The 10,955-nt window shown below is 42.7% G+C and overlaps 2 pseudogenes; one reads left to right on the top strand and one right to left on the bottom strand.

The window, feature by feature from the left end:
- Window positions 1-4,599: 4,599 nt before the first annotated feature.
- Window positions 4,600-5,072, bottom strand: LOC139407814 (cold-inducible RNA-binding protein B-like; annotated as a pseudogene).
- Window positions 5,073-5,485: 413 nt separating this feature from the next.
- Window positions 5,486-8,236, top strand: LOC139407816 (adenosine 5'-monophosphoramidase HINT3-like; annotated as a pseudogene).
- Window positions 8,237-10,955: the final 2,719 nt, after the last annotated feature.

Raw genomic sequence — 10,955 nt, 5'->3', positions numbered from 1 at the left:
AACTGGAGAACAAGCTGATCAAAAGCCTATCCAAATCTTACGAGACACCGGGGCGGCGCAGTCAGTAATCGTTACTGATGCTTTACCCTGGTCTCCTGAAACGTATTGTGGCTCGTACGTCATATTACAGGGGATAGAGACAAAGCGTACCTGTACCATTACACTGGGTTCACTTAGTGTCAGACTTGGTATCAGGACGTTTCCGTGTTGGTGTAGTGTCTACACTGCCAGTAAAAGGAGTCACATTGCTACTAGGAAATGATATTGCTGGTGGTAACGTCACTCCTGTGTTAGAGGTAGTAGACAACCCATAAATCAGAATTGCAGATGAGAAATTGGTTCAAGCATCTCCACATGTTTTTCCTGCTTGTGTGTTAACGAGGGCACAATCTCGCAAAGTAGGAGATGTGGTGGATTTGGCTAGTTCCATTTTTGAGAATGTTGAGGTAGAAGACAATGCACCGAGTATGCCTTCTGCAATGCCGACAGGAGTAAAAACTAAGGCAGGGGAAAGCGAAATTGCGCCCCAATTACATGACATTCTTTTGTATGTCACCCCCGAGAAGATGATTGAATGTCAAAAAGGAGACACCAGTCTTCGCAAGTGTTTTGCTTTGGTAATTTCCATTGAGGAAGCTGAAACTAGAGACACCGCCTACTTTATGGAAGCAGGAGTTTTGATGTGGAAATGGGCAGCTCATGACACCATTAATGACTGGAGTGAAGTGTGTCAAGTGGTTGTTCCTACATCGTTCCGACAGCAGGTGCTGTCACTCGCCCATGACCAGGCGTGGTCCGGACATTTGGGGATCACAAAGACATATAACCGGGTCCCTCTGCATTTTTTCTGGCCAGGTTTGAAATCTGACGTGGTCCAATTTTGTACAACATTATGTCAACTCACTGGGACTCATATGTCAACTCACTGGGAAAGTGAATCAAACAGTTCCTCGAGCGCCGCTCTGCCCGATTCCTGTGGTGGGGGAGCCGTTTGAAAGAGTGATAATTGATTGTGTAGGTTCATTGCCGAAAACCAGGTCAGGTAACCAGTTCCTACTAACAATAATGTGCAGTGCTACTCGATACCCAGAGGCTATTCGTCTCCGTACAGGCTTCTCTTTCTCAGAAGTGTACCTATTTGCGTGGCATCTTGTTTGGATGACCCCTCTCCCCCACTGTTGCTTGTGGTTAATGTCATATGAATTGTAGATATTGGTTCTGTAAACTGTCTAAAATGTTATCTTTTCAATGTTGTTCAGTGTGTAAAATTTAAAAAAATAATAATAAATAAAGATACTGCTGAGCAAAGTGCTGCTCTGTCCTCTTCAGATGAGAAGGGATCAGTCCCAAAGATGAGAAGGGATCAGTCCCAAAGATACCCTAATCAATGTGGATCCCACATCTTCTTTAACTAGACAAGTCAGTTAAGAACAAATTCTTATTTTCAGTGACAGCCTAGGAACAGTGGGTAACTGCCTTGTTCAGGGGCAGAACAACAGATTTTTACCTTGTCAGCTTGGGGATTTGATCTTGCAACCTTTCGGTTACTAGTCCAACACTCTAACCACTAGGCTACCTGCTGCTACAGTGGCTCAAGACACCAGTCTTTTTTTAGGCATCCATCCTTTACCAGGTTTGTTGGGAATGGTGTGGAAGAACTTGACTGGCCTGCACAGAGCCCTGACCTCAACCCCATTGAACACCTTTGGGATGAATTGGAACGCTGACTGCCTAATCGCCCAAAATCAGTGCTCGACCTCAATAATGCTTGTGGCTGAACGGAAGCAAGTACCCACAGCAATGGTCCAACATCTAGTGGAAAGCCTTCCCAGAAGAGTGGAGGCATTTTGTAAAGAGATGTTTGACGAGCAGGTGTCCACATACTTTTTGTTATGTAGTGTATGTTGTTTGAAGGTAGAGCACTTTAACTATGAGGTGATCACTTTCGTTGTTATCACTTACAGCTGATGATGCTGGTAGGTATTGAATTCCCATAACTGGCGGCTGATCATCTGTCGCTGTGTCCTTGAATAGGCCTTGTATCAGACTCTCTGTGCCTTCCTGAACAGACACTCTTTTGGTGCTGCTGGCTTCCGGGTTGGATGCGCGCTGTGGTAAGAAGCAGTGCGGCTTGGTTGGGTTGTGTTTCGGAGGACGCATGGCTTTCAACCTTCGTCTCTCCCGAGCCCGTACGGGAGTTGTAGAGACAAGATAGTAACTACTAACAATTGGATATCATGAACTTGGGGAGAAAAGGGGGTAAAATTTAATTTAAAAAAGACATCCAAATCTTTCCACAACATTGGCACTTCTTTTATATTTGAGTAGGAGATTGCAACAGGAGCCACATACTGCTTTTGAAAACTCATCAAACAGTGTGACAGGTCCCGTTATCTCTTCTAAAGTCAGTGTATAGTCCGGTCGCAATAAAGACGATTTACCTTTCAAAAGGTTGTTTGTTCCTCTTACAGTCGTATGGCAAACATCAACATAATATTAAATCGGTAATTTCAGGGCCATCGTCACGCACTGTTGCACCTACGACACTAATCTAGTGATTACTCTTTTTGAACTGTCCTAGCTATCTGGCCGGAAGGCAGGACATACCTATCGGGCCGGTCCACCAGACGGACTTTCTGTTCTATGTTCGCTATTTCTTTGACGTTTTTGCGTCTAACTTTTGGTTTTGTACACCAGCTTCAAACAGCTGAAAATACAATATTTTTGCTTATGGAAAATATATTTTGCAGTGGTATAGATGGTACAATGACACTATACTTGCTTGTTTTGTCACATAAACTGAAATTTGGCAAACTATTTTAATTTTTGCAACCGGGAAATGGCAGAGCAATTTATATATAGTGCATGTTGAACCACACTGCTAACCTTATGCCCAACCTTAAACTACTCAAAGAGAAAATGTTTGTAGCCAATTTTGACTTTGAGGCTGTGGAATATGACTTTGTGGCTGTGTTTTCTAGTGCAAACCCAAGGTCTGTGTGTACTGTACACCACACCCACTGAAATTACATACACTTGTTGAAAATACACCAGCAAATTCTTCTGACTGTATGCGGCTTCGCCAGAGATACTTTTAGGAGATGGGAAACTCTTCGCCATAGATACAATCGCATTAACGCCCACTGTATCCGTCCATTGTCGATGGGCCGCGCTGTGCATTCTGGTTCCACTCAGACAAGGCGCTCTCTCCTTCAATGAGTCTATGGGAGTAAATTGGGCGCGAACACAAAAGGCCAACATTAGCATGAATTACGTAAACAAGAAGCTCAACATTACAAATATTTTCCAGGATTTGAGATAACGAACTTGTCCTCTGTTATATCGTATAGATTTCAAATCGTGACAGTGCGTACTTTCAAGGAAAATAGGCAGGTTTCTCGACTCATACCCTGATTTACAAAATTGATTTCGTTACGAATAGCTAAGCAACCACATTACGCAGCATGATAACGTGAACGCGATTGGTCGACAGTCGACAGGGCGAAGCGTTAAGTTCTCTATACATTTCGTGCTGGGACTCTTTTTCAAACATTATTTTATTTTTTGTAAAGGTTTTTTATTTAGGAAAATACAACCATGAAGATACAGAATGCTTAAAAAAAAAAAATCAAATACAAAACCAATCTGATGCTATGACGAGAACAGTTGTTAAATCACTCCATTTGTACCCTCATAAAAAGTAGGTTTGTTGAAAACAGCTCATAAGTAGTAGTTACCTTTAAGAACTGGCCCGCTTCACATTAATTCACCGCTGTGTATTCAACTGTCATGTGACAGTTCCTTATTCAAAATGTGCAGCTAATAAAATAAAAAAACATTATCAGTAGAAACCAAAATAAATTAGACAAGATAGGTAGGTCAGTCAAACAACAGATCAGTGATCCAGAAAACAATTGAGTAGGCCCTCTTCATTTACCAGAACCCACAGCGATCCTAAAAAGCCCAGTGGACTAGAGAACATTTAGAGAACGTCTCCACCATCCCTCCCTCTGTCAGGTAGAACAGTGGAAACATGATGGTGGTGATGGAAGGTTTCAGACCTTTGTGTACATTTCCCTCATTCAGACTCATCACCATTAATGGGTGGCAAAGCAGTCACAATCAAATCAACCAAAATAAGTGCAAGCATTTTCGTACTTTGTTACAGAGCAGAGCTTTGAAACTACAACTGCATTACCATTCTCTATCCAAGATACATTCACTGTCTTTCAGGTTGTGCACAGCCCAAAGTGAGGCAAAGGCCTACAGCACATGAGCCTTGCTCTTTCGAGCTCCCCACAAAAACTGTAAATGTAAAATTTTGTTTGTTTTCAATAACAAATAAGGAGGATCAGAAAGTAAAAAACAAAAAAAACTTGGAACAGACCGGTGGTGGGTGGCTCGGAGTGCAAGCCAGCCCTCCCCACACTTATCCAGGACTGCTCTTATCTACATGGTGGGTTTCAGAAGAAGATTTAAAGTGTCGCGGAGCAGCAGGCGCTGGGCTAGGACCAGGCCAGGTCCGCTGTCATCGAGATGGGGCCGCTGGTTCGGGGTTCGGGGCCGAGCCCAGACGACAGGCATCCGGACGCCACTGTCCTACCAGCCACCCTCGTCACCTGAACGATCTCCATATCCTCCTCCTTGTGCTCTGTCTTTGTTGTCGTAGCCTCTTTCTGATCCATATGAGCCTCCACTTCTGTTGTCCTAACGTCCACCACCATATCCCCGGTCACCACCACCTCTGCCTCCACGGAAGTATTCTCCTCCACCGCCTGAAGAGCCCCCTCGGAATCCGCCTCCGGACCTGCCACCACCGCCAGATTTGCCCGCCTGGTCGACACGGATCTGTCTGCCATCAAGAGACTTGCCGTTCATGGCCAGCATAGCATCCTCGGCCTCATCTGGGTTCTTGAAGGTGACGAAACCAAAGCCCCTGGACCTTAAGTGTCTCTGTCTTTAATTTCATCAACTTCAGATATTTGCCCATATTTGGAGAATTCATTTTCTAATGACTGTTCGTTAGTGTCAAAGCTGAGGCCACCCACAAAAAGCTTCCCTTCCTCAGACATCCTTTTCACCACTCCGATAAAACAGAATATCTTGCGACCGACCTGCAGCAGATGGGAATGAATGAGATGCGAGGCCTCCCGGTATATGTATTGATCATCTTTTTCAAACATCTCTGGCTTCGCGCTAGCCTTGCTGACGCGCGACCCACGTGTCAACACGGCGAGGAAGTAGAGAGGCTGGTGTTTTAGCAAGTTATATCTCAGGTGTACAGTCACATATAGAACAATGTTCTATCTATACAAATCTTTGGCAATGTAGTGAAGGTCATTCTGAGTCATTTCGGTGAGCTCCCAACTGGATCCTCGTTCAAAATACTTTAAAACTCGATCGAGAACCATGGGAAAATTGCAAATCGCCGTTGTAAAGCCCAGGAATGAACTACTAATTTGTCAGATCGTGAAATGCACGTTTAAATACATTTTTACCTGGATAAATTATTCACCTACAAAAATGAATTTTCTTTAAAACACACTGCAAAAATGAGCGTGGACCAGAATGACAGCTTTCTTGTTTCTGCAGTGAGTATTCACCCTCTTACACACTTATTTTGTAACGTATCTGCAGGTAATCATTGTTTTGAGACAAAAAAAACCAACAACAGTGTACTTGTATGTAAATCAGGGAGCCTAATGAATGGCTCTTTCACTCATGCGATTCGGTTCATAAAATAAAAAAAGAGCAGCTAGGTCGCGAACGACCCATCACAGTGAAATGGCAACTTATGAAAGCACTAATGAAGCAAAGGACACCACATCTCCAAACAAGAATGACAAAACTTGCTGTTTCTGTAATATTGCCAAGGAACAGTCGGGATCGGACACAGAAATGCAGCTTTTTGTAAGTTTCGTCATTTGACAGAATCGAACAAAATAGCTAGCCAATGAGGTGAAAGTCTAATGCTGCGTTCAAGTGCTAGCTGGAACTTGGAAACTCAAATGTCCAATTTACTAACTTGTGGTTATACACGTGCCGCGTTCAACCGGTTAGCAAGTCGAACATTTCAGTGTTTCCTAGTTTCAACTAGCACGCAAACGCAGCATAAAACGTGCTAGATAGTAGGCTACTACTACTAGCTACTGATATTGTGTGTCTTACATCATGCCAACATAAGAAGCCAAATGTTTATTATTGTCAAATGCGTAAGGATGATGAACTAGTCTGCTTTCGTGACCTGAAACCCGGGGCACGGCATCATTACCTGGTTGTACCTAGGACACACTCCGGAAGGAGCACATACCTTTGGGTAAGGTAAAGTATTTACTTCTGGGGTGCTGACCTGTTGCACCCTCTACAACCACTTTTTTATTACTACTACTTGACCCTGTTGGTCATCTATGAACGCTTGAACATCTTGGCCATGTACTGTTATCTCAACCCGGTATAGCCAGAAGAGGACTGGCCACCCCTCAGAGCTTGGTTCCTCTAGGTTTTCCCTTGCCCCTGTGCTACTACATCAAATCAAATGTATTTATATAGCCCTTCGTACATCAGCTGATATCTCAAAGTGCTGTACAGAAACCCAGCCTAAAACCCCAAACAGCAAGCAATGCAGGTGTAGAAGCACGGTGGCTAGGAAAAACTCCCTAGAAAGGCCAAAACCTAGGAAGAAACCTAGAGAGGAACCAGGCTATGTGGGGTGGCCAGTCTTCTTCTGGCTGTGCCGGGTGGAGATTATAACAGAACATGGCCAAGATGTTCAAATGTTCATAAATGACCAGCATGGTCCAATAATAATAAGGCAGAACAGTTGAAACTGGAGCAGCAGCACGTCCATGTGGACTGGGGACAGCAAGGAGTCATCATGTCAGGTAGTCCTGAGGCATGGTCCTAGGGCTCAGGTCCTCAGAGAGAGAAAGAAAGAGAGAATTAGAGAGAGCACACTTAAATTCACACAGGACACCGAATAGGACAGGAGAAGTACTCCAGATATAACAAACTGACCCTAGCCCCCCGACACAAACTACTGCAGCATAAATACTGGAGGCTGAGATATCTGCATTGCTTGCTGTTTGGGGTTGTAAGGCTGGGTTTCTGTATAGCACTTTGTGACATCGGCTGATGTAAAAAGGGCTTTATAAATACATTTGATTGTATGTATAAGGAGTCGTGCTGTCTGTCAAATTGTAGCTTCCTGTGTTAGACCAATAAGTAAGCTGGTCTTGGACACTTTCATTAGTTTTATATTTGTATTGAAAATGTTTTCTACTTATTATATTGTTGTCATTTTTGTATTTTTAAAAATTGACAAATGTATAAAATACAAATAGAGCAGCACAAATTAATTGGAAATAGACAGGCCTAGCCCATATATTATCCTCTGAAATGTTGTGTACATAATCACATGGTGTCTGAATGGAGAGTATTGATAGGCTCTTTAATTTCTGCAGTGGAGAAGATGGAGGAGATGGGAAGGAGTGTACTGCAGAAGAAAAAGGTGACTGACCTGGATGACATAAGGTAAAGGTCTACATTATGATTAGCCATGTCATTGAGACAGATCACATTGACCTCAGCCTTAATAATACATTAGAGTACAGGCCCATCTGTGTTGCAATTTCTGAGGATCCTAACTTGTTCCTTTGTTTTTGTCCATAGGATGGGGTTCCACATGCCCCCTTTCTCCTCTGTCCCTCACCTCCATCTCCACGTCATTGCTCCTGCCAGTCAGATGAGCATCAGTTCACTCAGGAACGATGGGCCACAATCCTATTGGTTCATCACTGTGAGTGGAGCAGCAACCTATACCATTTCACTATGGGTGGTCCTTCATGTTTGTGTCATGTTTACAATATTCAGATCTCTGTGTGTGAAATAATTTGTCTGTGCTCTATTGTAGGTAGACAAAGTGCTCCAGCTGTTAAGGACCCAGAACCAGGTCAAATAAGAACACACCTGGTTTAGCAGGAAACAACAGCACTGGTCAACAACTCTTACATGGTTGACTGCATTCCCTCCCTATACTTAACATCCACTAACCTGAAGGACTGGCCTGCAAAAATATTTGTTTTGTTTTTGGTTAAAAAACACAGTAAAATCACCAGGAATTCTGCAAAAAATAAAAGATGTGATCGTGTCTCAATGTAATTCAAGGTATGAAATTATTGCTTAGAGATAAATGGGAGGCTATTCTCAACAAGTGTTCTTTTGACCTAATGCTACTTCTAATAGAAGAATCTAAAGAGGACAGACAAGTAGTCCAAACAGAAATTGAAGAAGTAAAAAGGAAAATCAGAGCACAGTGACAATTCTCACAAAGCACAATGTGATGAGATCTTGAAAGAGAAAGTAGACACATTCACTCTGATATTGAAACAAGACAAGCTAAGAAGATTTAGAAGAGATGAAGTAGACTATATAGATGGCAAGGTCTTTGCCTGGAGAAAATCAACACGCAATAATTCAGAATCACATCTGCAGAGAAGGAAGCCTAGATCTGTTTCTTTCAACTTTACAAGCAGTGACGACGAGGATCACCCCAGACGCTCAGAGGCCAGCTCCTCCCAAGATTTTTTTAGATCAGGTAGAGTCGTCACACAGGTTCCACAACAGGAGAGGACGCGGAAGAGTCCAACATGGAGGGGGAGGAAGAAATCAAGACTATCCAACCACACGGAGCAGGACCAGAACAAGGCTGTGATCAACATTTCTGGAGAACCACTTTCCAATGATTGCATAAGGGTATTGTCTAAAGGACTGTCCTTTGCCCCCACATATTCAACTAATGAATTTAATACAAAGATTGACCTATTTAGTTTCTACAGGAATCTACATCTGAAGGCCTGGTACAAGCAAAACATCTCTACAACTACAGATGCCAGTGTCTCCGGTCAGGCAGTTTCTGTTCCCTCTAAAACACCTTTTAAGCCCAAGTCCACTTTTTGTCCCAGCGTCCAGAATGCCACACTAAATACATTTGCTAAGAAAGTTAATTTTGATGTGGAGAATCTGTTTAAGGGTCAAATTGACTCCAACCAAACACAACATAATCTTTCTAAGACAGAGCAGGATGCAGTTGAATCATTGTCCAAAAATGAACAGATTGTGGTTAAAAAAAGCAGACAAAGGTGGTGCTACAGTAGTGTGGAGTAAAGACAAATATGTGACAGAAGCCTACCGTCAATTAGACAATGATGAATTCTACCAATCTCTTACCTTCAACCCTACTGAGGACCTAAAAACTGAATTGAAAGGGATCCTCACAGAAGCTAAGGAGAATGGCTACATTTCAGACAATGAGTTCAAATGTCTTTTCAATGGCAGTATGGCTTCTTTTAACCTTCTTCCAAAGATCCACAAAAATCTTGCAAATCCCCTGGCAGACCAGTCATTAGTGGTAATGAAGTCTGACAGAACCCATCTTTAAGTACATTGATTACTTTATTAAGCCTGTTCTGACATCACTCCCAGCCTATCTTCAAGATACCACAGACGTGTTGAACAAAATGAAGGAATTGAACAATATAGGTACAGCTTCCTTTTTAGTCCCCATGGATGTGGAGTCTCTATACACCACCATTGAGCATGAACAAGGTTTGGCAGCTATGCACCATTTCTTGAGTACCCGACCTGAAACTGAGATGCCTCCTACAGAATTCATTGTCTCACTGACTGAATGGACTCTTAATCATAACATCTTTATATTTCAGGACCGTATCTTTAAACAGGTCAAAGGGTGTGCCATGGGAGGTACAGCCCTTCCTATGCTGGTTTGTACTTGGGTAAATGGGAAAATGACTTCATTTTGCATCCTTCTTATAACCATTTCTTTGACTGGATAATATGGTGGGAACACAATATTGATGATGTTGGCCTGTTTTGGTCTGGCTTAGAAGATGAACTTATTTCCTTCCACCAATAGCTTAACCCTTACATCAAACTAGCAATGGAGTACAGCAAGGATATCATTCATTTTTTTGGACCTCGACATTAGTAAAAATGACAAAGGTTGTTTGCACACATCAATCTTTAGGAAGCCTACATATGGGAATACCATTTTGAGGGCAGACAGCTTTCACCCCATAAGGCTAAAAGAAAACATTCCATATGGCCAATTCCAAAGAGTCCGCAGAATCTGCGATCAGGAAACAGACTAGTGTCAAATCTGCTGAATTGGAGAATCGCTTCTTGAATCGGGGCTACAGCGTTCAGGTCCTGAAAGATTCCAGTATAAGGGCTGGATTACTTGACAGAGAGAACTTGTTGCGAAGGGGAGTGCCTTGTGATACACCGGAGAGAGTATATTTTGTTACAAAATACAGCACTGAAGCAGAGAGCATTAAAAGAACCATTAAAAATAATTGGGGAATCATCCAAAGTGATACGCTACTACGCCAAGTCTTTCCTGAGCCACCAGTCATAAGCTTTAAGAGATAAATGACAAATGAGTCCACAGTTATCTTCCGGGTGACTCAAAAAACTTGGCTTGACCACAAACCCAAGGGCTCTTTTAAATGTAACCATTGCAACCATTGCAGTTGCACAGAAGAAGTATTTTGATGACACAGCTTCCAAAATGGAGTATTACGTCAAGCATTTCATTAACTGTAAAACCACTCATGTCATCTATAGATTGGAATGTCCACAGTGCAAGGTGTTCTACATTGGACGGACAAAGAGACGCCTTCAAGACCGCTTAGCGGAACACAAGTATGCCATACGGATAGGTAATGACGACTACCCCATGGCTAAGCACTACAAGTCCTAACACCATGGCAACTCTGCCTCCCTACAAGCTATGGGTATTGATCATATTCCGGCCTCTATTAGAAAAGGAGACCGTATTAAACAGTTAAACCAAACTGAACGTTTTTGGATTTACAAACTACAGGCCACTAAATACCCTGGTTTAAATGAAGATATGGATTTCTCACCCTTCCTGTAGA

This window comes from Oncorhynchus clarkii, chromosome 4 (genome assembly GCF_045791955.1).
Source record: "Oncorhynchus clarkii lewisi isolate Uvic-CL-2024 chromosome 4, UVic_Ocla_1.0, whole genome shotgun sequence".
NCBI lineage: Eukaryota > Metazoa > Chordata > Actinopteri > Salmoniformes > Salmonidae > Oncorhynchus > Oncorhynchus clarkii.
This window is presented reverse-complemented; position numbering and strand designations above follow the sequence as displayed.